Here is a 27690-nt window from a genome sequence, read left to right as displayed (position 1 = left end):
TTAAGAAATCTATGCCCTTCTAAAATTGAATGTCATTCAGGATATTGAGATTTTTTTAGAACATTTTGCCCTCTCACAAATTTTATTGTGCCACTAGTTTTTTATTTAAACTACAGATTCTTTTTTGTTTTTCTCTGCAAGAGGCTGGCATCAGATCACCTCCTGAGTAGAACAGACATTCCGAGGGATGTCCTGCCAACAATAATGGAAAGCTGGATAGAACTGAATGTATAAAATGGTACCTGAGATGCTTAGCAAATTGTAAAGTTTAATACTGCACATCCAGAGCAGATGCCAGTGGCTACAGCTGTTGATTCTTCATGAAGAGTTTGTGTGCATCTGTATAGACACACTTTTAACTCATGGCTTTTTTTTTCTTTTGTGCTTATTAATGTCTGAACATCTGTGTTTTAAAATACCTTATTTGTAGGGTCAAAATTGTATGTTTAATGAGATGGACCAATAAGACCCATAACCATTCCCAGACTCAAGGAAAATGATGTCTGTCCCAAATAAAAGATTTAGCAGGAATTAGGTCTAAAATACTTTAAAAGTTCTCCAATAACATTTGCCAAACATAATTTTCAATATGTATTGAAGCTTTTTTTTCACCCTGGGAGTTCTCCACTCATTTAAAATAAATAATACGTCTTTGATGCCTTTTGGAATCTCAAAATGTTAAGACGTCTTTTCTAAATTCCAAAATTATTATGTGGAAAAAAATTAAGAATCTATATTCTAGGGCTGGGGTTGTGGCTCAGTGGTAGAGTGTTTGCCTAGGATGTGTGAGGCACTGGGTTTGATCTCGGCACCACATAAAAATAAATAAATAAAATAAATGTCTATCAACAAATTAAAAAAAGAGTCTATCTTCTAAATTTAAATAAATGGCATTATACAGTCATATAACATTCATCCACATAATCCATAATCAACATTTGGAATACTAAGAACACATAATTCAGAAATGAAGTAAAATCCTACTTTCTCAGAAAAATCTGTGTTTCACAACAGAAGACATTTGGCCTTTCTGGAAGCTCGGGTTGTTGTGCTTTTAAAGGTGGTTCTTTTATTCAACCTTGACCTACAACACAAGACTCTGGTGAAGAATAACTTCAAAAATAAAAAAAATATATATATATTTTTAAAGTATGAAAATTACTAGAGACAAATATATGTCATGTAATTTCATTATTGAGGATTCTTCACATTAACATCGGATGCAAAAATAGTAATTGAACAGAAACAAAGACATAAATTGACTACACCTTAAGAAAGCCATCTTTTTGGGCTGGGGATGTGGCTCAAGTGGTAGCGCGCTTGCCTGGCATGCGTGCGGCCCGGGTTCGATCCTCAGCACCACATACCAACAAAAATGTTGTGTCCGCCGAGAACTAGAAAATAAATATTAAAAATTCTCTCTCTCTCTCTCTCTCTCTCTCTCTCTCTCTCTCTCTCTCTCCTCACGTCTCTCTTAAAAAAAAAAGAAAAAAAACATATGTAAAAAAAAAAAAAAAAGAAAGCCATCTTTTTAAATGAGTCTGAATTGGCAACAAAGACCTTGATACTGGGGGACCTGCTATAGTGTAGCTGATTTGAAACACCAGGGGTTTAAATGGTGGTCACAATATATTATTTTCGGTAAGTACACTTCTGGAATGTTTCAGTTTGGATTATGCATCCTGGAAACATGGATTTAATTAAAGGAGCCCTTCAGATAATTATGGGACTGATTTTCAAAGGCGTGCTAGATGATTCAAATTCCTAGCAACGTTCTGACTGCATCATTGCAGCCTGGTCTTGGAAAGGCCATCCTCTGAGAATTTACCATTTTCCAAGAACTAAAGAAATTTCCTGGCAGAACATCCAGAAGTCAAAAATTGAGATCTGGAGAATCTTTATCTTAAATACTATCAACTTTGGACAACTCTTAAAGGCCGCTTAGGTCTCAAAAGATCTAGCTGGAATTTATCAGGACAAGGCAGCATGTGATTGTCCAAATCCTAGCCAGGAATCTGGGACCCCTCTCAAAATATTGATCAGTGAAAAGATCCATGTGGATATTTAAATATCTCTGCTCAAGGATACAAAACAACAGTGATCTCTAAAATAGAAGTTTATATACCCCCAAGAATTGAACAAACAATTTATTTGGGTCTGGTGAGAAAAAAAAATTTTAAACTTCCACCTATATTTATTATTTTTAAACCCTTTTTAAAAAATTTTTATACATACATTTAGAATATAACTAATACATAGGAATGGTAGTATATGTTACATATGACATAAATAAATAGGTCTATTTAAGTGCAGACACATGATCAACAACATGTCTAAGTGGATAACCCAAATTCTGAGATAGAACCACATTCTGGGACCTCTCAGCTTTCTCTCAGTAGGGTTCAGGATCACTGGCTCTGCTATCTGACATCAACTCATGGCAAGCTGTGGAGGTCAGTTGTTCCACTTTATTCTAGAAAATCCTTGTTGAGTTTGTATTCATCCATCCACTCAATAAACATTTTCTAATCACTTGTCAGATTTGGTGCTGAAAGAGTAAACAAAGGAGACATAGAGTTTTCATGGAACTTACATTCTAACAGGAGAAAGAAGATAAACAAGCTAGAAAATGAGAAAAAAAATGCAACATCACATATGTCTGACATGAAAAAAACACATTACCTATTTAGTATTGCTGCCTAAAGTGTTTAACTAGACTCTAATCATGAGGGAATAAACATATTAAAATTAAAAGATATTCCTCAAAGTTGTTAATAACGTGAAAGAGAATTGATCTAGATGAAAGGAGGCTGAAAAGATACGCTAAAAAGCAATGCATGATCTATGAGAGGGAGCTGGATTAGAAAAAAATACAGGCATAAATAGCATTGTTGGGAAAATTGAATAATTTAAGTATGGGTTAAAAATTAGATAATAGAATTGGTCTAATACAATGTTTCCTGATGTGACCATTTTATTGTGATTTATTTGAAAGGAATGTCCTTGTTCTTAGAAAATACACACTGAAGTGGATAAAATCAGGTGACTGGTATAAAGTGTTCGTTAACTGTTCTTGATTCTTTGCATTTAACTTTTCCAAATGATGATTTGTGGCATAATAAACAAACGCTCTGTGTGTGTGTGTGTGTGTATGTGTGTGTGTGTGTGTGTGTGTGTATGTGTATGTGTGTGTGCTCAGGCGCACGTATGTTTACAATATAAGGGGATAAGGAACAATGAGGACTGAAGGGGGGTATTATTTTGTGTTGATGAGAGAAATCCTGTTTAATACACACATTGACCTTTGAGTAGAGATGTAGTAGCAGAGAGAAGTGAGGGAGCAGGCCATGCAAGGCTGCAAGCAGCACACCTGACATATTTGAGGAACAGAAAAGATGCCAACTGGTCTCAATCAAAGTGAACAAGAGGGACAGAGGAAGGAGATGAGGTCAGACAAGCAGCTTAGAGTAATATCACTGAGCCTTACAAGGCATGATAAGTTTTTTTAGAAAGTTAATCTAAGAAGGAAAATCACTGGAGGTTTTGAACTATGATGTTATCTATGTAGATCCTACTGTAATGGGAATTTTTTGCTGAATTTTATTTTAGGATTATTTGTAGTATATAAAAATACCATTGATTTTTGTGCATTGATCTTATATCCTGCAAACTTCTTTTTCTTTAACACTGATTAACATTTCATTGTGTGGATTTATCACTTTTTTTACCATACGATTTATTTTTATTTTTTTAGTCATACATGACAGCAGAATGCATTTTGACATATAATACATACATGGAATGTACATACATCAATCATAATGTCTATTCTATTCTGCTGCCCTTCCTATCCCCCCTACTCCTCCCGTCCTCTCCCATCCTTTCTCTCTATCCAATCTAATGTGACACACTTTTTTTTCTTTTTCTCATCACAACATCATTTATGTATTCTGTATAACAATGAGGTTCTCCTTCCATCTTCCGCGCAAATCCCCTTCTCTCTCTTTTTCCCTCCCACGGATTTATCACTTTTTATCTGTTCACCTACTGAGGGACAGCTTGATTGTTTCCAAGTTTTGACAATAATAACTTTTCTATGAAAAGTCATGTTTTGGTTTTTTGTGTGGGCATAATTTTCAATTCATTTGGGTAAATACCAAAGAGCATGACTTCAGAATCCTATGGTAAGAATATATTTAATTTTCACCTCCAGAATGAATCCCAAAGTGGCTTTACCATTTTGCATTCATATCAGCAATGAATGAGTTACTGATATTCCACATTCTTATCAGCATTTCATATTTTCAGTGCTTTTAATTTTAGCTTTTCTAATGGATATGTAATAGAAATTACTTTTTTAGCCTCCGTAAACACACACACACACACACACACACACCCCACGAATTTAAAGCCAAATATAAAATATCAAGTCATTACTTTTTGGATGCAATATGAAATTCTTTTCCATAGAGGAATTTGTGCTAAGCTTGAATCTCACCTCACTGTGTAGGAATAAAACATTGTAAAATTTTTCTGCTTTCATAACTACAAATGATAGATTATGCCACATTCATATCTTGTACAAACAGTTGGACACAAATGATGTACATAGTCTGAATAAAGTACCATGTACGCATGCTCTTTAATTGGACTCCTTTTATTTTAACATTCTTAAAGAACATCTTGTAAGTGTGCAGCAAAATCTTTGACAACAATCTGCCATCATTTCTTATAAAACTTCAAATATTATTTTTCTTGATTTTTTTTAGTACTAGGTTATGAACCTAGGGTTGCTACACCCACAGTCCTTTTTTATTTTTTGAAAAAGGGGTCTCACTAATTTGCTGAGGCTGACCTGAGACTTGTAGTCCTTCTGCCTCAACCTCCTGAATTTTTGGGATTACAGGGTTGCCCCATAGAACCAGCTTTTATTGAATCTTAAATGCAGAGAAAGACCTTAAAGATTATTTAGGCCAAATCTTTCATTTTCTACATGAAGCAACGGAGGCCCAGAAAGTTAAATAATTTACCCAACTCATGTTTGAGGTCTCCTGTGAAGGAGCAGCTACAGGATCCTATTCCATATCCTTTCCATATACTATTGTACCCCTTGAAAGTGACTGTGAAGAATGCTCATCTAGATACAAATTCTGTTTGCCTGTCTTTCCTAAGCAATTATAGCTCACCCATAGTCTCCTATTCTGTTCAGTAAAAGCTCTCTTTTTGAAATGAAAATATTCTACTTATAACATTAGAATTGTTGACAGTGATAATTCTAAAACCATGACTCCTCCCATATTTTCACAAATACAACTTACCTTAAATTTCAAATCCTATAATCTATATATTTGAATAATTCAAGATTCCCAATACTGTAGGATCCAACATGGCCACCGACGAGGAAGCAGCGATTCTAATGTCTCCACATTAACGGGATCAGAAAGACCCTTTGGAACAGCGGCAGTCTACCTACTGAGGAACTTCTAGCAAAATTCCGTGAAGAGGGGTCCTGCCGGGAATTGTTCCTATTTCTTTCTTCTTTTGTCTTTTCATTTTTCTTATCCCCCCTTCCTTGAATTCTATCTGCCTACTCTCATTCTCTTTAGTGACTTCTTCCCTTCCCTTCTAATACCTTTCCTCCCAAGCATCAAATAAATTTATAGGAGTAAACAGTAACTCAGCAGTCAAACAGAACAAGAAGCAACATGAGCAGCTTCAAGAAGCAAGGAAGAAAAGGAGTACAAACAATGCAGGACAGCCTAAATATTCAGGAGGACCTAGAGTCATCAGAAAAATGGTCATATAAAGACCTCAAGGAACACCTTAGACAGATGGAATGGAACCTTAAAGAGGATACAAGACAGCAAATTCAAGCAGCGAAAGAACACATTGAGAATGAATTACATAAACAGCTAAAAGAAGAAGTTAAGCATCTTTATCAGGAGATAGAGATTATAAAAAATAATCAAACAATAATTCTAGAAATGAAGGAAACGATAAACCAAATTAAAAACTCAATTGAGAGTATCACTAACAGAGTGGAGCAAGTAGAAGCCAGAACGTCAGATAATGAAGACAAAATATACCATCTTGAAAAGAGTCTAGCCAACTCAGAAAGGCTGGTAAAAAATCATGAGAAAAACATCCAAGAGTTATGGGATAACATGAATAAACCAAACTTACGAGTCATCGGGATAGAAGAAGGTACAGAGATTCAAACCAAGGGAATGAGAAACCTGCTGAATGAAATAATTACAGAAAACTTTCCAGAAATAAAAAAGGAAACAGATATACAAATTGAAGATGCATACAGGACACCGAGCACACAAAATCACAGTAGACCAACGCCAAGACACATTGTTATGAAGATATCCAATATACAGAACAAAGAGAAAATATTAAAAGCTACAAGAGAAAGGAGACAGATTACATTTAGGGGTAAACCAATACGGTTAACAATGGATTTTTCATCACAGACACTGAAAGCAAGAAGGTCATGGAACAATGTATTTCAAACACTGAAAGACAATGGATGCCAACCAAGAATTCTGTATCCAGCAAAATTAAGCTTCAGGTATGACAACGAAATAAAGATCTTTCATGATAAACAAAAGTTAAAAGAATTTGCAGCCAGAAAACCAGCATTGCAAAGCATTTTGAGCAAAACACTACACGAGGAAGAAATGAAAAACAATAACCAAAACCATCAGTGGGAAGTGCCTCAGTAAAGACAGAGGGCGAGGGGAAAGATAATCACGAAGAAACAAACTAAATTTTTTTAAAAAAAAGGATAAACAATCAAACATGGATGGAAGTTCAAACCATATATCAATAGTAACTCTGAATGTTAATGGCTTAAACTCTCCAATAAAGCGACATAGGCTGGTGTCATGGATTAAAAAAACAAATCCAACAATATGCTGCCTCCAGGAGACACATCTGATTGGAAAAGACATACACAGGCTGAAGGTGAAAGGATGGGAAAAAAATATATCAGGCACACAGTTCTCGTAAGCAAGCAGGGGTGGCCATCCTCATATCGAATAAAATCGACTTCAAGACTAAGTTAATCAAAAGGGATAAAGAAGTACATTATATACTGTTAAAAGGAACCATTCACCAACAAGACATAACAATTATCAATATTTATGCAACAAACAATGGTGCTGCGACATTCATAAAACAAATTCTCCTCAAGTTCAAGAATCAAATAGACCACAACACAATAATTATGGGTGACTTCAACACACCTCTCTCACCATTGGACAGATCCTCCAAACAAAAATTGAATAAAGAAACTATAGAACTCAATATCACAATCAATAACCTAGACTTAACTGACATATATAGAATATATCAACCATCATCAAATGGATATACTTTTTTCTCAGCAGCACATGGATCCTTCTCAAAAATAGACCATATATTATGCCATAGGGCAACCCTCAGTAAATATAAAGGGGTGGAGATAATACCATGCATTTTATCTGATCATAATGGAATGAAACTGGAAATCAATGATAAAAGAAGGAAGGAAAAATCCTACATCACATGGAAAATGAACACTATGTTACTGAATGATCAATGGGTTACAGAAGACATAAAGGAGGAAATCAAAAAATTCTTAGAGATAAATGAAAATACAGACACAACATATCGGAATCTATGGGACACAATTAAAGCAGTTTTAAGAGGAAAATTCATCGCCTGGTGGTCATTCCTCAAAAAAAGAAAAAACCAACAAATAAATGAGCTCACACTTCATCTCAAAGCCCTAGAAAAGGAAGAGCAAAACAACAGCAAATGTAGCAGAAGCCTAGAAATAATTAAAATCAGAGCGGAAATCAATGAAATTGAAACAAAAGAAACTATTGAAAAAATTAACAAAACTAAAAGTTGGTTCTTCGAAAAAATAAGTAAGATCGACAGACCTTTAGCCATGCTAACGAAGAGAAGAAGAGAGAGAACTCAAATTACTAACATACAGGATGAAAAAGGCAATATCACAACAGATGCTACAGAAATACAGAAGACAATTAGAAATTATTTTGAAAACCTATATTCCAACAAAATAGAAGATAGTGAAGACATCAATAAATTTCTTAAGTCATATGATTTACCCAGACTGAGTCAGGAGGATACACATAATTTGAACAGACCAATATCAATGGATGACATTGAAGAAGCCATCAAAAGACTACCAACCAAGAAAAGCCCAGGACCGGATGGGTATACAGCGGAGTTTTACAAAACCTTTAAAGAAGAATTAATACCAATACTTTTCAAGTTATTTCAGGAAATAGAAAAAGAGGGAGCTCTTCCAAATTCATTCTATGAGGCCAATATCACCCTGATTCCGAAACCAGACAAAGACACCTCAAAGAAAGAAAACTACAGACCAATATCTCTAATGAACCTAGATGCAAAAATCCTCAATAAAATTCTGGCGAGTCGAATACAAAAACACATCAAAAAAATTGTGCACCATGATCAAGTAGGATTCATCCCTGGGATGCAAGGATGGTTCAACATACGGAAATCAATAAATGTTATTCACCACATCAATAGACTTAAAGATAAGAACCATATGATCATCTCGATAGATGCAGAGAAAGCATTTGACAAAGTACAGCATCCCTTTATGTTCAAAACATTAGAAAAATTAGGGATAACAGGAACTTACCTTGACATTGTAAAAGCTATCTATGCTAAGCCTCAGGCTAGCATCATTCTGAATGGACAAAAGTTGAAGTCATTCCCTCTAAAATCCGGAACAAGACAGGGATGCCCTCTATCTCCACTTCTATTCAATATAGTTCTCGAAACACTGGCCAGAACAATTAGACAGACGAAAGAAATTAAAGGCAGGGGCTGGGGATGTGGCTCAAGCGGTAGCGCGCTCGCCTGGCATGCGTGCGGCACGGGTTCGATCCTCAGCACCACATACCAACAAAGATGTTGTGTCCGCCAACTAAAAAATAAATATTAAAATTCTCTCTCTCTCTCCCACTCTCTCCCTCTCTCTCACTCTTAAAAAAAAAAAAAAAAAGAAATTAAAGGCATAAAAATTGGAAAAGAAGAACTTAAATTATCACTATTTGCAGATGACATGATTGTATACCTAGAAGACCCAAAAGGGTCTACAAAGAAACTACTAGAACTAATAAATGAATTCAGCAAAGTGGCAGGATATAAAATCAACACGCATAAATCAAAGGCATTTCTGTATATCAGCGACAAAACTTCTGAAACGGAAATGAGGAAAAACACTCCATTCACAATATCCTCAAAAAAATAAAATACTTGGGAATCAACCTAACAAAAGAGGTGAAAGATTTATATAATGAAAACTACAGAACCCTAAAGAGAGAAGTTGATGAAGATCTTAGAAGATGGAAAAATATACCCTGTTCATGGATAGGCAGAACTAACATCATCAAAATGGCGATATTACCAAAAGTTCTCTATAGGTTTAATGCAATGCCAATCAAAATCCCCACGGCATATCTTGTAGAAATTGATAAAGCAATCATGAAATTCATATGGAAAAATAAAAGACCCAGAATAGCAAAAGCAATTCTAAACAGGAAGTGTGAATCAGGTGGTATAGCGATACCAGATTTCAAACTATATTACAGACCAATAGTGACAAAAACAGCATGGTACTGGTACCAAAACAGGCGGGTGGACCAATGGTTTAGAATAGAGGACATAGAGACTAATCCACAAAGTTACAACTATCTTATATTTGATAAAGGGGCTAAAAGCATGCAATGGAGGAAGGATAGCATCTTCAACAAATGGTGTTGGGAAAACTGGAAATCCATATGCAACAAAATGAAACTGAATCCCTTTCTCTCGCCATGCACAAAAGTTAACTCAAAATGGATCAAGGAGCTTGATATCAAACCAGAGACTCTGCGTCTGATAGAAGAAAAAATTGGCTCCGATCTACAGATTGTGGGGTCGGGCTCCAAATTCCTTAATAGGACACCCATAGCACAAGAGTTAACAACAAGAATCAACAAATGGGACTTAATTAAACTTAAAAGTTTTTTCTCAGCAAGAGAAACAATAAGAGAGGTAAATAGGGAGCCCACATCCTGGGAACAAATTTTTACTCCTCACACTTCAGATAGAGCCCTAATATCCAGAGTATACAAAGAACTCAAAAAATTAGACAATAAGATAACAAATAACCCAATCAACAAATGGGCCAAGGACCTGAACAGACACTTCTCGGAGGAGGACATACAATCAATCAACAAGTACATGAAAAAATGCTCACCATCTCTAGCAGTAAGAGAAATGCAAATCAAAACCACCCTAAGATACCATCTCACTCCAGTAAGATTGGCAGCCACTATGAAGTCAAACAACAACAAGTGCTGGCGAGGATGTGGAGAAAAGGGTACACTTGTACATTGCTGGTGGGACTGCAAATTGGTGCAGCCAATTTGGAAAGCAGTTTGGAGATTCCTGGGAAAGCTGGGAATGGAACCACCATTTGACCCTGCTATTGCCCTTCTCAGACTATTCCCTGAAGACCTTAAAAGAGCATGCTACAGGGATACTGCCACATCGATGTTCATAGCAGCACAATTCACAATTGCTAGACTGTGGAACCAACCCAGATGCCCTTCAATAGATGAATGGATAAAAAAAGGTGGCATCTATACACAATGGAGTACTATGCACCAATAAAAAATGACAAAATCATAGAATTTGCAGGGAAATGGATGGCACTAGAGCAGATTATGCTTAGTGAAGCTAGCCAATCCCTAAAAAATAAATACCAAATGTCTTCTTTGATATAATGAGAGCAAATATGAACAGAGCAGGGAGGAAGAGTGGGAAGAAAAGTAACATTAATCAGTGACATGAGATGGGAGGGAAAGGGAGAGAAAAGGGAAATTGCATGGAAATGAAGGGAGACCCTCATTGCTATACAAAATTACATATAAGAGGTTGTGAGGGGAATGGGAAAATAAACAAGGAGAGAAATGAATTACAGTAGATGGGGTAGGGAGAGGAGAAGGGAGGGGAGGGGAGGGGGGATAGTAGGGGATAGGAAAGGTAGCAGAATACAACAATTATGTAAAATTGTGGATGTGTAACCAACGTGATTCTGCAATCTGCATTTGGGGTAAAATTGGGGGTTCATAACCCACTTCAATCTAATGTATGAAGTATGATATGTCAAGAGCTTTGTAATGTTGTGAACAACCAATAAAAAATAAAAATAATAAAAAAAAAGATTCCCAATACTTCTTTTCCTGTCATCTTTCTTTCTTAAAAGCTGTAAGCTTTCCCTGCCCTAGACTGTGCCCTGTTTTCTTTCTGTTTGTCCTGCACTTTGGGATCTCTTTCTTCCTAAGAGGCCTCTCTTCTAAATTTATGAAGTCACATAGCCTAATGGTCTCTTAAATATCTACCATTCACTTTTTTTTTGCGGACTTGTAGATTTTACTTCCTCTGTTAAAAATCCTTAGATTCTAATCTGGAGACAACAGTGCATGGAAAATGTTCTTCCAAGTCGGTTATAAAACAACAGAAAATTATATCAGCAAAAAGAACAACAGCAACAGCAATTTGTTTCCTGGTTACCTGAATTGAGGAAAACAGCATCTGAATGAACATAAAGAATATACCACTGGGCTGGGGATGTGGCTCAAGTGGTAACACGCTTGCCTGGCATGTGCAGAGTGCTGGGTTCGATCCTCAGCACCACATAAAAATAAAATAAAGATGTTGTGTCCACCGAAAACGGAAAAATAAATATTAAAATAAATTCTCTCTCTCTTTAAAAAAATATATATATACCATTAATAAGAAATCTCTTAAAGATGTAATTAATGTGCTCAAATAAGAGGTTGTTGAAATATTGGGATTTATCACTAGAAAAATATAAAGGAAGTGCCATGGATGTCCTCTGGAAAAATTAAATATGATAAATAAATAAAGGGCCAGTAAGTAACTGTGAAAGAGAAGATGCAGATGTGTCATAGAAATAAAACATTGCCTTAATATTGTTATGACTGTATTTAAATATAAGAAGTCTACATAATGACAGATTGTCCCAAAACACTTAATGGAAAAGAGGTTATCATTATGAGACATTCATAATAGCTGGATTCTACTTCAATGTCTAATTGAAATATCAGACAAATAATACATGCTCAGCAGACATAATTATGCTAAAATGTGATCCATATACTAAAAGCATATGATGCTACGGGGTTGTATGAAGTTATGGAAGAAAGTTGAATTAGAAATGGAAAATATGGGGCTGTGGAAGTCATTCAGTGGTAGAACATTTATCTAGTAGTACAAGACCCAGCATCACCAAAAAGACAGAAAAAGGAAAAGAAATTAGTTTTCTTAAACATTAGTGTTTGCAATATTTAATTCAGTTTTATTTTATTAGTCTATTTAGACTAGTCACTTAGACTATTATTTTCTTTATGTAACATTTAATGATCTCAGTATTTGGACTTGTAAGAAAGTATAACAATTGAATCTTGAAACTATAATGGTTCTGTTAAGTCTTTTCCTATGATAGACTTCAAAGCATCTATTACTCTTCTACACAATTGTACTTGATTATTTAAAGCTGGTATTCCATGTTGCATTGCATAAGGTAATACTGAATAATTTTGGCAAATACAACTTATTCTTATTATGTAGTCTTAAAACATTTTTGTCCCCCACTGTTTGTTAATTTTATTTGGTGGGATTAGACTTGCCCTATCTTTGAAAGTAAAATATAGACAGTAAAATGTCCCAATATAAATGGTAAAATTCCATAACCATGTAATTAAAGCTCTGAATTTGCTTTAAAGTTGAGGCCTCTCCAATCCTTTAGCATAGCTCATATAATCCTCTCTCAGCTCACAGGAATATGTTATTAGTTTCTCTAAGGTCCCTTCATCCCTCAGTCTAGGCTGCCCTCTTAGAACCTTACCCAATTTGATTTCCATTTCTACACCTGATTCACAGGTTAAACATGTATGCATCTCCTGACCCCAATAAAATGAAAGTGAAGACCACCCAGTGAGACCACTTACCCCTTGCTGTTGCTAACACTTACATAACTTACCATCCCTTATCCTAGAGACTTCACAAGTGGGAATAAAACCCCACTCTTGGAGTTGTCTCATTAAAACTTCCTTTGTGCATGTGAACCTAAGAGTAACGCAATTCCAACCCTACACATTTGAGGAGAGACCTGGCTATCCACAGCACCCAGGGCTCTCTGCTTAGAAATTGTTGCTGTCCTCTCATTAAGGGATGTTTTCCTAAGCTTAATGTTAAGAGATAGCACTTTCTCGCCAATTGGTTGCTCTAAAAGAAATTCTATCCAGATCCATTTTGAACTCCACACAAAATGATCCTTTTACTCTGTAGGTGTAGATGAAGGTTCTAAGAGTACTCTATCTAGTTTTCTGTTCTTCCCTGAAGTATTTACATTTGTACTGGTACTTCACTTTGCCATGTGTTCTCAGCTCCTCAGTTTAAATTACCAACTCATTAACAATTCAGTAATGTCACTACAGTCCATAAAGTAAGATTAAATAATAAAACACTAAGTAATTATGGTGTAAATAATTTAAGAAATGTATGCATTTCTTAAAAATTGACTTGAACAAGTTTGTATAAATATATCAGAATGGTTTCTACTGTCATATATAACTAAAAAGAACAAATAAATTTTTTAAAGCTTACTTGAGCCATTTAATATTTATAAATTAAATGGTCTGCCTTCATGAAGCTACTAGATGATTGCCACTAGATGATATACATTCTTACATCAAAACTAGGTCCAGTGGACTTTGGGAAAATAAACCAAATAAATGCTCATAAGTAAAAGATGCAAGATGACCCACAGAACATTCTCCATCTGGCCCTATTGCCCCTTGCATGTGGCCTGGTTGAAGTCATTAGGGATTCATAGGGTTTATATCCAGAATAACTATAATGTTTAATCAGTCTGTCCACAGTAGTCTGGGATTACAGAACAAATTAGCAAAACCATCATTCCGACTTTTCAGTGTTTCAGGATCACTAGCGGTCAAACCATTATTACATCTATGTTTGTTTGTGTGTCTGGTCCAGTGGACCATGTGCCTAAAGTTGTTAGTTTATTCACACCACCAGTCTCTTCAGAATGGACAATGTTGAAGAGCTAGTTTTGGCTACATACTTTATATCCAATTCTTACAGATCTGAAAGATGTCAGTGCTCTAGCTGAGAATGCATAAAGTTGGTGGAGTGGATCTTCCACTAGTTCTCATCAAGACTGGGTCACTGTTGCCTTCCAACCTGATCATTAGCCCCCTTAGAAATGTTGACTCAAGTCCCCTTGTATTGAATCTTCACCCTCCATCACCACCCCATTAACTCTAGGCTCCTGCACTGTTCCCTACAAGCAAAATACTCCACAAAGTTGGGTACAGGACTAGCCTTAAGTAATTCCTACTCTCCCCAGTTTCTATGTGTCCTAAGGCAAGTCACCTGAGCTCTCTGGGATTTTGTTTCTCCCTCTCTAAAATTCCAGCAACAATCATACTTACCTCAGGGGTTCTTGAGAAGATTTAATGAGCTCATTTATACAACAACTCTAAGACATCAATCAATATTTTCAGTGGATACCAGAGATTTTATTGATTGAAGGGATCATATAAAACTTCTTATAACCAAACATGACACACCTAAGATATATATCATATAAACACATAATATAGTATAAACATATGGGCACAAATTTTGTACACTGACAAGTATTTAATAAACTTCACCACATTCTTTAAAATATTCTGCTGTGATTATAGAATGACATTTCAAAAAATACACATAATGGTGAAAATATTTTGTTCATAATTCTAAGTAATTATTTCTTTTTTTTAAAGAGAGAGTGAGAGAGGAGAGAGAGAGAGAGAGAGAATTTTTTAATATTTATTTTTTAGTTCTCGGCGGACACAACATCTTTGTTGGTATGTGGTGCTGAGGATCGAACCCGGGCCGCACGCATGCCAAGCAAGCGCGCTACCACTTGAGCCACTGCTTGAGCCACATCCCCAGCCCCTAAGTAATTATTTCTGAAACATTACTTTATATATTTTGAAATTTGATATTAAATATCCATTTCTATTAAGGAACAGAAAAGGATAAGTTTATGTGTCGGGTCCAGAAGCAAATCTTTGCCAGGACCTGTTAAGTAAGTTTCCATCTTACAAAAAAATGCTTTCTCCATATTAGTAAAACATGAAGGGGCAAGAAGAAGAAGTGTTTCTTCCTTTCTTCTGTGGACCTTCAGGATTATATCAGAGAAATGAGGTTCTAGTTCTAACCCAGTTATTGGCTGTATTTAATGATAAAAAAATTTGATATCTGTGAACCTTAGTTTTCTCAGTGAAGGGTTTGGTAGTTGTATGCTTTGGGCTATAGTCACCAGAAAACCCTTAACTGTCATGTGGAATAATGAGACACCTCAAGAGCAAGACTTCCATAGTCTGAACAATTTTGATGCACAGTAGCCCATGATCATTGTAATCCTCTCTGTGATTCTCTGGGCTGCATTCTTGACCATGTGTAAGCTTCAGCCCCACTGATTTTTCTCATAGTCACAAGATTGGGGTGACATAAGAAAAGTGTTGCTGTTTTAGGTCACCAAGTTTTGGGCTGATTCTTTAGATAAGAAGAAATAACTGAACATTATCTTTTTTAGACCTGGCATTATTTAGAACTATTTACTCTATAACAAAGCTTATATTTGGTTTCCAGTCCTCGTCCTGAGTTTAAAGTGTGTTTTTTCCATCCTGTCTGAATCTAAGTTCATTTACATTAAAAACTGAGTAGATTCCTATAAAATGAGTAATAAAAGACCAGAGTCTTGCAAATAATACTGACCCACTCTACTCATGCATGCATAGGCATTTTTAAAAATTTTGTTCTAATCAGTTATACATGACAATAGAATGCATTTTTACTTTTAACTTCCCATTCTTCTGATGCATAGGCTTTTGTATAATGCCTGCTATCTATCTTTCTACCTAGCCTCTCTTAAATTAGTGCCTAATCCTTAGGTATACAGAGATGAGTTTGCCATAGGCGAGGGGTCTCTTGAGGAAAAAAAAAAAAGATTACAATAATCAAAGCCTGTATTATCTCCACTAATTTCCATAATATTTTGAATACAAAAATCTTACCTGTATTCTTTGCTACAGAGCATAGATATGGTAGCCATAAAGTCTCTCAGCACATGAGAGGAGTAGTGGCCAACAGCAAGGGACTATCTTCAGAAAAGAAGCAGCAGCAGTAATATCTGTTGGGAGTGGCAGAACTTAGCAGATGCCAAATTGACGCCCATTGTCTCAACTGTGACTGGCTTGGTAGAATCCAGCAAAAATGATCAGGAAAAGAGGAATCAAACAGGAGTTTCACATGGTGATCACAGGTGAGCAGGTTAACAACCTTCCAGATTTTCAGAGGAAAACATTCAGGGAGCTGAGATCCTGCCAGTAGAGTGAGATCTATCAAAATGTGAAAATGTGTTCTCTTAACTCTGTTCCTCCTCATTCACTAACTTGCAGCATTCCCTATGTCAAACCATATAAATATGTTTGTGGTGTGCTCACTGCTCATTGCTAGAAAGCCAATTTATGGCTATGGCTGAGTTATTGTAATCGTTAATTTGAATTGTCAACTTGATTGAATTAAGAGATGTCAATGATTGAGGCTTCTGGGTGTGTCAGTGAGGGTGTGTCTAGGAATGATGGCATGTGGGATAGCCAAATGAAGTGGAGACCCCTCCAAAGGTGGGCAGCATCATCCAATAAGATGATGGCTTGGATGAAATAAAAGTTGGAAGAACAAGGTAGCAGTAGCAGGTGCAAGCTGGATTTTTCTTGACCAGGTTTTTGATGGCTGCTATGATCTTGTGAGGATATCAGTCTCTTGCTTCTTCACTCTTGCAAAGTGGACTCGCCAGTGATTCTCCATGGAGCATATTTATTACCACAAAACAAATTTCTCTTCAGTGTTATGTAGAACAATGAAAAATGTGTGCAAAATTATTGTTTCTTTGAAACTTAGTTAAATAATTTTTCAATTTTCAAGTCACTATTAAAAAATTTTAATTTAAGCATAGATAATAAAAGATTGGAACAAAAATATAGAAAGATTCTGCACATATTTGTTTTACAACTTTAGATTCTTGTCAGTTTTGAAAGAAACCAAACCTGGAACTTATGGGGGTGGAAATGTCTTGATATCTTCCAGGGCCATCCAAAATGAGCATCACTTCTCTTGCTTTTTTCTGGTTGCCTTTGAGAATCGAATGGCATTCTATACATCTACAGTAAACCAAAAGTAGACAGACAGTGGATTTAGGCTAATATTCCTTTGTACACAACATACTAAATTTTTTTAAATTTTTATAATCATTGATTTAACTTATTTTGCTGTTTATTCTTTTCCTAGATTATTCTTGACCTTGATTTAAATCCAATATATATTTTCTATATTTTTAAATTTTCATTGCCTGTCAATATTAGAATTTTTCATTTGTCTAAATGTTATAGCTTTCATAATTTTGTTTGGAAGGAAGTTTCCCATACTCTTGTAGAAACCTGATTTCTTTAACTTTGATGTAGCATTATTGAGAAAATAAGGTTCATGATTTCAAAACTGCCCAGGAAACATTCTAAACCTTGGTTTTAAGTTGTATTCGTTTTGATAAGAAAACTACCCTTCATACAAATAATCGCTCAGATCTCCATCACATACACAATATAAATTCACCTCTGATTTACACAAAGTCTTAATTCTGAGTTCCTGGTGGTTCACTCAAGAACCAAGATATTTTCCATTATGTGGTTCAATTATTCCTTCAGACCTAAAGGTACTCTGTTAGATTTTGAATATAAGCCCCAAAAACATAGAGAATAAATGTGGGAAAAAGTACAGAAATTTTTAGTGGATCAGGCTTGACAGAGACATACATTAATTATGTCTACATTGTATCAGACCATATTCCTTTGTTCAGCAACATAAACTGCAAAGGACACCAGAATATGTGATCTGTGTCTGCAAGAAGAAACTTTGAATGAGTATGCAGCAGTCCATTCTATGTAAAGAATCCACTGCATCTAATATTTCCAAGACATAATGATAAATGAATCCTGGGTTCTAAAATGATTTTTAAAGGTAAACATAATAGGTTAGAGTAAATTTTATTCCTTCTAAATAGTTATTGCCTCTTTACCATAATCAAGAACTAAATTAAATTTTTATAATAATAAATTATAATATACTCTGAATAACTGCCATCAATAAACAACCTACTTCACTATTATGTGCATTGTAAATTGCCTTATGTAGTATTTCACATGTTTTTAAAAATGTAATATTAATATTATAGTCATAAAAAGAAATGCTCAGAAAATATGATTTTTAAGAGAAATAAGCCCAAATTAAAGATAATTTTAAAAGCAAATTTTATTGTTGTTTGATTTTCAACTGATGAAATATAGTTAGTTGTTTGACTGACTTGTTTGATTTTTAAAACTAATGATAAACAAACAGGATTTAATTACACAAAGACAATATTACAGATTACAGAAACTTGATCTGTGGTCATTTTACACTCTGGGATGCTGTATGAAAACCAAATGTGATATGAAAATAGAATAATAATTAAAAATCTGGACAATATATGTCATGGAGTTTTATTCCAAGGAAAATCAAGCTAGAATTACATAAATTAAAGTTCTAAAAACATTCTTCTTAATTTACAATTTAAAATAACCAAATCCAATTTAGAAGAAATATTTGAAATAATTATTTTAAGATGTTTAACCAAAAAATTCTTTAGATCTCCCAAGGGAACATAATGTTCTTAAACTATAATCCAGAAAACCTTTAACTAGGACAGAAAATATTTCAGTTGTGTATTTCTTTTTTTTTTTTTAAAGAGAGTGAGAGAGGAGAGAGAGAGAGAGAGAGAGAGAGAGAGAGAGAATTTTTAATATTTATTTTTTAGTTCTCGGCGGACACAACATCTTTGTTGGTATGTGGTGCTGAGGATCGAACCCGGGTCGCACGCATGCCAGGCTAGCGCGCTACCGCTTGAGCCACATCCCCAGCCCTTCAGTTGTGTATTTCTAATACTTTTGGTTAATATCCGGAATTAAGACATCATATGTCATGTAGCTATAATAACTGTCTTTATAAAACACCCCTTCTGCATTCCCTCTAGAAGAAAGATAGTCTGCTTGTCTTTCTGTCTTCTCTGAATGACCTTCTGGGAAAAAAGAAAACGATGCCTCCATGGTACATTTAAAAAATCATTTTCCAGTCAGCAGAGCTTAATTTTCCTCATCCATTTATTCATCCAAGTGCAGGCCAAGAATATTCTGGCATACTTCAAAGCGGGAGGATTGAATGGGTGGTGTCTGATAGTTGGTTCTTTGGAACAGTTATCATCACTGGTGGAATAATGATTTATTTAACTGAAATGTCTGAGGAACAAATTGGAGAGGCCTGGGAAGCAGAACTGCATGCAAGCAAAACAGTGGAGTAAGTAAGATTTATGCTCAGCATTCTTGATCACTTCACTTTGGTTAATTTCCCCTCTTTAAGTTCCTCACTGCACAGCTCAACTTGGACACAACCCTAGGCAGTGGACTGCAATCTGGGCCTTTTCTTCTCTTTGTTCTTTCATCTTGGATTCCATTTCCTTCAGACCCCCTCATTATCCCAGATGACATGTCCTGATAGAGTCCATTAATCTCCAGTGCACTCTACTGCCTTGATGTGCTACTCCCTCTACATACCCCTAGAGCTTTAACACAGACCTGTGAGACATGGGAAGCTTTGATTTCTCTCTTGGCAACTGATAGAGATTCTTAAGACATAGGGATAAGAGGATCATTCCACAGCCTTCAAATATGAACCATATCTGTACTAGATTTGTAGCCTTCTCCTTTTTCAATGAGCCATTATTTTTATTTCCTCCCTAATGTATAATGGGATAATGAGTTTGTATGAAAAGAACAGTGTCCTATTAGATAGTTATATAATCCGTGTTCTAAGAAGACTGGTTATTGTGTTATTTTACACTAACATTATCTCTTTAACATAATGCTCACACTCTCAAATACCCATTGGATATAAGTAAGTAAAGTAGATATATGAATCTGGCAGCACATACTCTTACCTGTAAGTATTTATCTTCAATTGTCTTAAACTTCATTGCGGCCAAATTAAATGTGCGTGCACTCTTTGTGGTTAAGCAGAGAAAGCCACACATTATTTTAAGAGACAGGAGCCTTAACAGAAGGACAAAGCAATGCCCTGGGAATAGAGAAGGGAGGACAGGCAAGCCCTCTGTCTACCAGGCCTTACCAAGTACTTCCCACTAATTCTCTTAAACCACCCCAGTGGTTTACCTTTATAATTTTTCTTACTTTCTTTTTTTAAAATCTGATATGCTTTTTTCCCTCTTTGTATTCCTGGGCACCAAATCATTTATCTAAAGTCTCCCTGATAGCTCAAGGTCAGTTTCAAAAATCTTCCATCCTGAGTCACTTCCAGTGGGATACAGACCTCCTTTTATCATCCGAAAAGAACAATGTAATATTTCTCTTGATGCCAACTAAGTTTTCCACTTTATTCTTTGTGTGTGGGACCTATTCAATGTTAGATGCCTGAAAGGCTATGACTGTGTCCCTACCTTTTGAGTTTAGTGGCACCTAGGATGACCTTCCCTACAAAGCAGTGCTACTCAAAGTCTGTCCACGGACCTGTGCCAGCCCACAAAATATTTGTTGCCTGCTCATGGTGAGTACAAAGTGATACTTAGAAAATTTTTATGGCAATTTGATGTTAACATGTTATAAAAAAGACATGGTTGTTTTTTTAAAAAGTTGTTTCCATTATATAAAAAGCATTTTTTTTGTGATAGATGAGAAAATATCTGATACTTTACTCCCAAATAATTTAAGACACACACTATTAGAGAAGGCACTGAGACTTCATATTAAGTACACATTAATTTTCCCACATACTAGGTCCAATTCCCTCACTCATACAAGGTTCTCTATTCAAAGAGCACAGCATTTATTCTAAAAGGTTAGATAAATTTGGAACTAATTATCTATGCTTTAAAGGTTGATGATGATTGTTACTAAAATACACTGAAGTTAATTCTGTATTCACCTTACAAATCACAGCATTAATAGCTATCATCAACAAATCGATGAATGACACACTTTGCACTTTCTGGAATTTCCCTAAAGAAAAGTGCTATCTTTCAATATGGGAGTTCTTTTAGGAGTTCTTTTAACTACTTAGAAATGTTAACAAGAAGGTCCACAAGTATAGGGCAGTACAAGTCTCCTGCATCTAAACAAGTTAAGGGTGCATTTCAGAAGGTCTGAGGTTTTCTCTAACCAAATGCATTGAATAAAGCAGAGCTTAGCTTTTCTCTTTCAACTTCAACCACAAATTGGGATGACCCACAGGCTTGGGCAGGGTTGCATGCTCAGAACTTTGTTTCACTTTAACCAAGCGGAACATTATTATTTGCTTGTTTAAGAAATATTTATTGAGGGCCTACCATGTGCTGAGAAATCTTCTCACATGGAGGTAAAGTAGCAGACCAAGTGCAAATCCCCGATCTCATGAAATACACCTAAGTGGAGAGCTATCATTCTGCAGGAGTAGGTCTGGGGATTGTGCATTTTCTTCATCCTTCTCTTTCATGGTGCATTCTCTTTGTCTGTCAATCCATTCCTTGCAACTCACTTAACTGAAACATTGTTTTTTTTAAAAAAATATACAAAACTGTGAGGCATATGAAGATCCAGTTCTGGAATTCTCTATAAAATTCCAGGTCCCTAAAATTTAGGCCCCTAAAAATACCTGGAGATATGGTTTTGGAGGGAAGAAAGCTAAGGTCTTGTGTCATAAGAGTGACAACTCTAATGCAATGAATTTAGGAAATGACGTGTTTGTGACTCTGTTTTTTCTAATAGGTGAAACCTTGGTTATATGCTTATGGCCCAATGACCCAATCTATTCTATCATCTTTCCTCACCTTTAATGATTTATAATGTTAGTATTTAATAGAATGTATATTAATAATTAATTTTAATGATCCATATCTTCTACAGAGATAAAAATTTTGACCCTTATTTGGAATAGGTGAAAACTTAGTTCTGTAGGAAAACCATGTAAAAATCCATGATAGGAAAGTTGTTTGAAGAAGAGCAAAGGTGTCTTCCAACAGAGGAGGACTAACTACATATTTCTTTATTCACAGGTAAGTTATTGTCCAGATATAACTTCTTCTTGATCTACATCAAATAAGAAGTTTCCAGAGGGTAAATCATAGAAGAATAGCTCTCTTTTAACCCTTACTATGGCTATGATTATGACGTCTTTATTAGTTTCATGGTAATGGTTTAATTTCAGTTCAGTGTGGGTCCACTAATGGATATTTATGGCCTGCACTTAATAGAGTAATTTTCATTACAGAGGACTTACTTTTGAAAATGCTTCCTGCAATTGAAATGTGTGCATAAAATGTAGGCCTCAACTCATTTATTTACTGTTTGCACAGACTGTTAATAAATGTGCTTCTCAGAAACTTTTGTCTTGCATTAGTATTCACTAAGCATTTTATTCCATCTGGGCTTATGTAAAACAAAGATTCTTTACAAGTTTACACAGTGACAGATTGAACTATATAGCTTCGAGAAATGTTCTTCTAGTTAACAGGAACAGAAAGCGTTAGATCCCCACTGAACTGAAGATAATGTGAATAGTTTGACCATATATAAAATGGTCTCCTCCCACACATATGCTATAAAAAAAGAGAAAGACAAAGAGAGATCAAGAAACAGAGAGAGAACATGAACTCTAAAGCAAGGTAGAAAGAGTTTTAACCAAAGCTTCAAAATTTCCCTCACTTTCACTTATATGTATCTCAATTCTCATGTACTGTGCTCTGTTATATACTCATGATGCCACCAAGGGCACAAGAAATAATTCAATCCAATGCTTTTTGCTTTATCCATGCATCTAGAGAGCAGGTGACTTCTCTAAAATAATATGGATAACTAACATCAGAACATAGCCCTCAATTCTCAATTCCTAGAGCTTTCCAGAAAATGACATCCGAGTTATCATCACTGTAAGATTACTCTTCACCCTTCAGTTGTGACCAGTTAAATTAGCATGAACTTGACACTGTAGTCATTTAAAAGAAAGATTTGATTCCTACCTCCAAGGGGACAGTGGCTTGAACTGGCATGTAGATCCTCCTGATTTGCTCTGTGAGTGCCTCTGTGCATCACTTTCTTATCATTTACCACATTGCAGTGAGATTACCTTTGTGCATTGCCATCTCTAACACTGAACTCCTGGGAGACAGGGACTATGCTTCATACATTCATTCATTTGGCACATGTTATTTCGTGCATTCTTGTGTATTCAGGACTCTATAACAAAATACCACAAACTGGGTGGCTTATAAACAACAGAAATTTATTTTTCACAGTTCTTGAGGCTACAAGTCCAAGACAAAGACACCTGCAGATTCTGTAACTGGTGAGAGCCAGCTTCCTAGTTCATAGATGGAGCCTTTTCACAGTGTCCTCACATAGCAGAAGGAACAAGGCAACTCTCTGAGGCCTCTTTTAAAATAACCTCCCAAAGGATCCACTTCAAAATACCTCACATTTAGGATTAAGTTTCAACATATGAATTTGGTGGAGTGGGTAGGAGGAGACATGAGGGGATGCAAACACCAAGGTTATAATACTCTTGGGGGCCTTGTGCCACAGATAGAGATACCATGGCAAAAAAAAAAAAAAAAAGTAGACACTATGGGATATGCAGTCTGATGGGCAGGGCAGATTTTAGGAAAATAATCACAGGGAAAAAAAGTAATTACAAAGTACAGTAAGGAATCAGAAGGAAAAGAGAAGAGTAGGCTATAAAAGAGAACAACAAGGAGCCTCAGTAAGGTAGAAGGGCAAGTGATGGTTTGCTTGTAGAAATAATATTTAACCTGAAACCTAAAAGAAGGAGAGGAGCTTTTCAGGAATAAACTTGGATGAGAATGATCCACACAATGGTAATATAAGTACAAGAGATGATGTGAACTTAAGCCTGAGAAGAAGACACGGGGAATATGTCGAGGTTAGACTTCTTAGGGAAATGTTGAGGTTAGACCTCATGAGGCATGTTCACATTGCTGGATTTTTAAGTGCCATTACAAATATTAAAAGTTAAAAGAAGCAATGTGGTTAGAATAAATTTGAAAAAGTAATATCAGATATCTTGGTTTCCACTGGGTAGAGAGATTCCTATGTCAAAATATTCACTTTAGTTTTAAAGACCTTAAAAATGCTATCAAATCATATTTTTCTGGAAAATTAAAGTATGTCTCTTTCACTATAGATTGTCTATTTGTAATGCTTAAATGACTTAATTAAATACCATGCCTAAAATACTCACCCACATCAACTGGGTCACTGTGGGTGATCAGAAAAATAATTCCCTTTTTCCTTTTCTTTATCTGATTGTCTCCACAACACAGCATCATATGTGTGACACTCTGTTTAAACTATCATCTTTTCATCAAAAACCCAATACCATATAATATCCAAATGTTCTAATAATCCCATTACCAAAAATTTTTCCAAAGGACATTAAAGCTATATACTGTTCATTCATACATGTAGGAGTACTATATACAACAACACAAATCACCAAACAACTATTAGCTACATGATTCCTGAAAAGGATAAAGTTTTAGGAGCATTCTTCTGAACTTCTTATTCCACTACTTCAAATTCAGCACCAATAAGACAGAAGTGATAAATGCGTTAGCATGACCCAGTACCAATAAATACTCTCCACATGGGTTTTATCCAAGGCAGTTCAAAATTTTTGAGGAGGAATAAATAGACCAGTGGCAGAGATCCTGGAAAACTAGAATATTTTGGGAAAATTTGGGAGACCTATACTCAGAATAACATCTAAAAAAGAATAAAGTAGATGAGATTAGGGAGACTGAACTATAAAAGTGTGAAGAAAATCAGTATGATTGACACACTGAATAAATTATTATTAAAATAAGGGGGTAAAACTTTCACTGATGATCACAAATGTGAGATTTAATGGGCTTATATATTGATGCAGTTATTTGTTAATAACTAATATCACATTATATTTCAATTCTTCTGTTATGCCAGAAATGTTTCACTTATTCATAACCCTCCAAATTCCCTCTCCACCATTTTTACCTGGCTAACTATCCAGAGAGGTTGACTTGCCTGAGGTACATCAATGACTTCCCTGTGCCTTTGGCTCACATAAAGAAAGTGGGTGGAAATTGAGCACACTTGGGCTTCCTGTGTCCCTTAACAGAAGGTCACTTTTCCATTGAATGTTTGCTTTTTGAGAAATCCTTTCCTTCTGGGATATGGTAATGTCTCCCTTTCTGCTTGAAGGTTTCAGATGTATTATCTCTTCTCTTTCACCATCACCCACACACACACCTTTGCAATTAGTCCTGTTTATAAATAATCTCTCCCTGAGTTATTCTAATTTTAGTGTGGTATCTGTTCCTTAGAGATCCTGCCTGCTGTCCCTTGTTCCTCATGAACAATGTTTCCAGATCCCCAGTTATTTATATATGGATCTAATAGCCAAAGAACTCTGAGTAACTGATCTTTGTTCTCATGCCATAGCACTGAATTCAGAAATGTCTTTGGACCATATTTGGCCAGCCCAGGGTGGGATAAGGTGATAGATGGGGTCTGTGTTCCTGGCCTGAATGTTCTGTACCAAAAAGTACTTTGTGGTCATACTGTATATTGTGTAACACTGAGACTGATGAGGTACACCTGCCAAGATAAAGGGGTCTCCAGCAAACAGCCAAAATAGCCTATCTGCAAAGGGCTTGAGCCTTATTTATTTAACTTTAACTTGGAGGGGACAATTGGGCTTCCAGAAACACCAGTGTTACCTTTAGTGACATGTGCTATTATCTGAAATTGTGTGACGCCTGAGGAATATTCTTAGGTTCAGAAGTCTGTATATCTGCCTGTCCTGAGAAATGTAGCTGATCTTGCTATGGTAAATTGTGGCTGTTCTGGACTCATTCCCCAACCATTGCCTTTGCAAACTTTGTCTAACACACTCCAGTAGCCTGTGTTTACTCTCACCATCAATTCAAGCCTACTTTTGAAATTTGTCAATACAGTAGTCATGGAGCATTCTGTCTTCATGATTTATGCTTAATCTGCAGGCCACTTTTTAATCAATTCTAAATCCACTTCTGATTTTAATATTACATTATGCAAAATATCAGAAAAAATCAGAGACAAGCCTCAAGGCCCCATCAAAAGGGAGAATGTAGGCAGGGAGTGACTTGGACTGTCAAGTTTTATGCTGCTCAAGGGTAAGTTGAAACTTACTTCCCTCAAGGTTGATGAAAGAATATCAACTGTCCAGTACTTAGATACTGTGAGAAAAAACAAACATTGCTGATAATCAAAACCTAGAAACCATCCTTCTTTAGCCTGAAACTTTATTACCTAGGCAGATTAAAATAATTCAATTTATAAATGTAACTAGAATATTCAAAAAAAAGTATAATATTCCCACATGGTTCCCTGAAGCAAATACAATCCTATCTAGAGAAATCACCTGAATTTCAGGTCTCAAAGACTTTCTGGAAATAAACTGACATGAATATTTAGAAAAATCATAAAAATAAAATTATATTAATAAAAGACAAAGATAATTTTTTTTTGTACCAGAGACTGAAACCAAGAGTGCTTATCCACTGAGCAACATCCAAGCACTTTTTTATATTTTATTTAGAGACAAGGTCTTACTGAGTTGCTTAGGGCCTCGCTAAGTTGCTGAAGCTGACTTTTAACTTGAGATCCTCTTGCCTCAGCCTCCAGAGCCACCGGGATTACAGTTGTGCACCATTGCACCCAGTAAGGTAAAAATACTTAATTACATATACAAAGAAGTAAAGCTCCCTGCAAAAGAATAACCAAACAACAGATGGTAGATACAGAAAGACAGGAATTTCAGTCACTGAAAATATTAGAACAAAGATTACGAAAACAAAATGCTTTTCATGGTTCAAGAAATAGATAGCATAAATAAAAATATATGTAGGTAGCAAGAAGTTATGAGGAAAGGTCAAACATTTCTAAGAATTAAACTTTCAGTAGGGAGTGGTGGTGCATGCCTATAATCCCAGAGGCTCTGGAAGCTGAGACAGAAGGATTGCAAGTTCAAAGCCAGCCTCAGCAAATTGGCAAGGCCCTAAGAGTTTAGCAAGACTCAAAAAAAAAGAAAATAAAAAAGGGTTGGGGAGGTAGACCAGTGTTAAGTATTCCTGGTTCAATCCCAGATACAATATATATAATAAAATTATATGTATATCATATATAATTTTAACAGCTGTTTGGACATATCTGAAAAGATAATGAGCTGATTGGAAGATAAATCTGAATCTCCCATGATGGCATCAGAAAAAGGCAAAAAGAAAATAAGAGACATGAACCAAGTAAGCCTAACATATTGAGACACAGTTCCTTGTGGAAGAATGAATAAGACAGAAATAATTATTTGTCTATAATAACATTTGACAAT

Source organism: Spermophilus citellus (assembly GCF_964194105.1).
Source record: "Spermophilus citellus genome assembly, chromosome: 1".
NCBI lineage: Eukaryota > Metazoa > Chordata > Mammalia > Rodentia > Sciuridae > Spermophilus > Spermophilus citellus.
The sequence above is the reverse complement of the archived record's forward strand: the minus strand, read 5'-3'. Positions refer to the sequence as shown.